This window comes from Sinocyclocheilus anshuiensis, unplaced genomic scaffold, assembly GCF_001515605.1.
Source record: "Sinocyclocheilus anshuiensis isolate Anshui unplaced genomic scaffold, SAMN03320099.WGS_v1.1 scaffold127, whole genome shotgun sequence".
NCBI classification, from domain to species: domain Eukaryota; kingdom Metazoa; phylum Chordata; class Actinopteri; order Cypriniformes; family Cyprinidae; genus Sinocyclocheilus; species Sinocyclocheilus anshuiensis.
In genome coordinates, this window is record NW_015552528.1 from 339,124 (window position 1) to 343,726 (window position 4,603).

Consider the following 4,603-nt stretch of genomic DNA (forward strand, 5'->3'; position numbering starts at 1 on the left):
AACAGCTGTATGTTACTAAGCGTGAAAGTTCTGAAACTGAAGCTGTAGAACTAATAGAACGTGATGACACTGAAGAACTTATCCACAATATCCACATTGACCGCCACAAATATCCACCGCCCCCTGCCATCAGCTCCCGCGTCTCAGACACACGAGCGCGACTTTAGCACTAGATTTAGCAACTTTCAGACCCCTTTAGCTGCTTTTTTCCATAGAATATTCATACTGCCAAACCTAGCGGCTTTATTGGATAAACCTTAGCTATGGTTCAGTTGGAAGATTTCTCCAGTGCTGTCCCGCGAACGCGAGGTCTGACTTTCCCGTCATGTACCGTGAAACCGGTATAATTTTGAAAAATACCGTGATATAAATTTTTGGTCATACCGCCCAGCACTACTATTGTGTACTACAGTGCCACACATTTTTCCAGTTCTGGCAGTAATTTTCCGACTGGAATTTTTTTTAAAACTTCTTCTTCGTTAAAGAGTTATAAGCCATGAATCAAACCAGCCTGCTACAAGGAGAATAACAGCAAACTTTGATTTGAAGCAAAAAATCGGACAAAAAGACGAAGGTCCCCAAGAAGCATTGTGAATGACATACATCAGTGCTTCATGGGAGCAGGCGGAGCAAAAGAGCTCTTTTGGCATAATTTGCTTGTAGTGATTCTTTGATTGGTGGAGAGCTCTCTGCAGAATCATGGGTAATCTAGTTTTTCACCAGGAAATCGGCTGTTAAACACAAACTTAAATAACTTATTTAACAAAAAGTTATAACAACTATTGCCTGTTTCATACTGCACCACTGACTTGTTGGGTTTCACACCGGCCTCTGCTGTGTGACAGAGTTACAGCTCTACACAGAAAATCAAGTTATTTCTGGGATACAACAGCAAATATCATCTTTAATAACAAACATGTACATGACAACGATGACCACATTTACATCGCAACAGTAAAGAATCTAGACCTAACTCACAGGGTATTGGCTGCTTCAGTAGTTTACTTTCTTGTTTTTGATTTGTTTCCATTTGTTAATTCATTATCTCCTGAAGCTTTCGTTTTGTAGAGTTGAGCAAGAGCCACGCGGCAAAAGCAGGCACAAACTAGGCTATCTGCTCACGCTGCCAGTGTGAAGACTGTAAATATGAGCACCGGACTGAAGCATCTTTGCTTACGGTGCATGTGTGATCTATAGGCCTATAGCAGCAGTTCTCCACCCTGCATTGCACATTTTGGATGTCTCTCAAATCAGCCGTGAGCTTAAAGTGGGAACTCTGGAGGGAGCAGGACAGTTGTGGCTCATATTGCGGAGAAATAAAAGACAACGTCATTTCCTCTTTATCTTCACAAGGAATGATATCATGACAGCACAGAGCGGTGCCCATCAATCTATTAGCTGTTCTCACAATAGCAGTCTCACATTATTTGCTGTTAACTAACATGTCCACTAAACACCTATCTTATCTATGGTACATAATTCATAACATAACCACATATGATGAAAAACAGTGTATATATTGTATAACAATATATCACAACAATGAATTATTCAACTTTCAAATTTTATTCAAAATTTCGGTTCTTACTCAAATTTTGATGCAAACTTAAACTCTCCGCTATTCAGCTTTAAAATGAATCGCAAGCACTGGGTCACATGATCATACATGGTCAACTTTTTAAACAATATCTGACGGATTCAAAGCTCCTGAATTCTTCACTGCAGACATTCTTCGCCACTCACAATACGACACTAAAGCTTCAAAATACTTGCGATGCCACTGTATTTGTTAAACGGTAGTATTGTCAATCCAGCACTAGCATATGTAATGTTGTGCGGCATGCACACTATTTAAAGCGTTACCTGCTTGTCTGCAAACCCTTACAAAAGAGTGCAGCAGCAGCCTGTGCAGAATTCACACCTTATACAGCGAGTGTTTCCCAACACTTCACTTCACTTCATTCTGCAATGAGACGCCATTGATCGCACTACAGTTTATCAGGAGAAAGGGATTGAAAAGATGTTAAACATTAGCAGCACAAACATGACTTTTCTACTTTCTATAAGGATGTATTCTGTCAGTTGGTCCGTTGCTCATTTTCCCGCTTCTGGAACAGGTGTAATGGTTCATTTATACAGCAGTCTTTGCGATGACGAATGCAATTAACTTAGTGTGCATTTGCATTCAGTTCTTATCATTCATAATCAGGGTTTGAAATGAACACCTACCAACCCGCCAAATGCGGGTAAAAATCAGCTGTGGCGGGTAACGCTGTCAAATCACTAGCCAATTTGGCGGGTTACTTTTCGTAAATTATGTTCACTCATTCATTTCTTGGGGAAGTTCATGCAGGCCAAATCTGCGCAGGTTTAGCACAAATACTGAACTCGTGAGACATCATGACATTATCGAGTATATTGCAAAACCTAAACAAAACACACCTACAGAGGCACGCATACGTGACGAGATGAAGTCTGGTTAGACCAACACAGGCTTTAGAGCGCGTGCGCTTTTATAGTGCGCTCTTTCACTGTGTCACGAATTCGGTCCATGGACTTCCGTTTATTCACCACCAGAGGTCACCCTTTCCATTACATTGACTCTCGCACAACACAAACTGTTGCATAGCACCCCGGACTACATATCCCATCATTCTTTGCACGATTTGCACACTGCACTGATTGCACTCATTGCACACAGCTGTTTCTAATCACCTCACTCACTATATAACACCCACTCTAACCACCTTTCTCGGCTGAGTATTGTTTAGCCCGTACCCCTTTCCGAGTCCCATTCCGAGTCTCTGTGTTTTCCTTGTTTTGCCTTGCCTTGCCTGTTTCCGCGGTTTCTGATCTTTGCCTGTATTCCTGGATTTTTCCCTCTCGTCTCGCCCCTGTGATTCTGTCTGCCGATCGGTAATTATCTTTATTGATAAAATCCCAGAAAATATTGAGATATTATTTTTTTTGTCAATATTGCACACCCCTGGTACTGACAGAAAATGATTTGCAGCGGTCGCTTTGTCACGCCCAGTGTAGACGGCCTCAAACTGTTGGTGTATTTCAGTGTTTGGCTAGTAGACGTTATGAATGGCTGGTGACTTAAAAAATGTTGTAGCCAAATTGGCTGGTGAGTGAAAAAGTTAATTTCAATCCCTGTTCATAATCATATCAGTGATTTTAGCACTATTGTTTTCTGTGATAGTTCAGCAATATGACACATTGCACAAGTGACTGATTTCATACAGCAGTTCAATTAACAAAAAGTTAAAATTAAATGACATTTTAGACTCAACTTATTACAACATATTAATAATATTAAGAGTTCTAGTGATATATTGCTCACGGCCCCCCTGCAGGATCACTGAGGGCCCTCGGTTGGGAACCACTGCTATAGGTGATAGAGCTGGGGCCCCATGAGGAGATATGCATGCAGTAGTCTTAATATTAAAGCAGACGCAAGAATGATTTTTGTTCCTTTGGTAGTTGATGTTCAAGTTGTAAATATTAAGCTAAAACAATTTTAAATCATTATCCTAATTCTACAATAAATCTGTTATGCATATAGTTTTGAGCTCATATTAATCATTTCCTAATCGTGCTAATTCAATGAAATGGTGACAGAGCACCTGAATATGCACTTTATGCACTATATACATTCTAAGCCAAACCCCTGGTGTTCACGGACCTGTTATCTGTCATTTACCCACAATCCCTCGGGCTGGCCCTGCTTACTGCAAAACCCATCTATTGTGTATCTGCATGAAGTATATTCGGAATATGAGCGCGTCGAGCGGAGAACACCGCACTTCTGCTCGCGCTCTCTGCACGATATGGCACAATTGCATAACAAACGCGCGCGTGCGGTCCTGAACGGCACGATTCTTGACGCGCGTCGTTGTGCGTGTACAGTCGAAAGCATCGCGCAAACGCACGCGACTGGCGCGCCGATGAAAGCGCAGTAATGGACGCGCTCGTTCAGATGTGATGTCATTGGCGTCCATGGCGCGTGCGAACGCGTCGAGCCGAGGCGCCGCGTGAGGTACCGCAGCGAGTGTCCCTCCATCACACACACACACACGCACACACGCACGCATCTCTCCCGCTGGCGTTTAAAGCCGCTTTCCGTGCTTCACGCGCTCTCCATCGCGGAGCTGCTCGCTTCATATTCGGCCAGCAGATGCTCGAGCAGTAACGTTACCGTATCTCCGGAGGATGCTGTTGTGATGGGTGGATCCGGTGCTGTCCTCTCGGTTCCGCGGTAAGCGCGCTCTCCTCCGTCTCTAGGCTCGGCGTGATTTCGTCCGGTCCGGGTCGAGCCCCATCGGCTCCATCAGTCGAGCGGAAGGAGCTGTCTCTCCTCTACGGTGCTGAAGTGACGTCATGACGCCCGAGCGCGCTCGTGACGTCAGAGCCACGTACAGTGGATGTACAGTATGTTCAGAGATCCTAAAAATAACAAGTCTATTCCTTCTCTGTTTGTAAAGGAGGCTGCTACCAAGCCTTGCTCTATTGCTTACTGGACTACATTTGTTGGAAATCCTAAGTGGGAAAGCATTTGGTTATTACCTCACAAGTTTTTGTTACAAACAATATAAAAAGA

General features: G+C 43.3%; 1 protein-coding gene across 1 annotated transcript in view; it reads right to left on the reverse strand.

The window, feature by feature from the left end:
• The window catches only part of LOC107663586 (mitogen-activated protein kinase kinase kinase 12-like), a 40,837-nt gene extending 36,462 nt beyond the window's left edge, over positions 1–4,375 (reverse strand). Inside the window, exon 1 of the mRNA XM_016453817.1 lies at positions 4,202–4,375. The gene's annotated coding sequence lies outside the window, so the exon portion shown is untranslated. The remainder of the gene's footprint in view (positions 1–4,201) is intronic.
• Between the last annotated feature and the right edge of the window lie 228 nt (positions 4,376–4,603).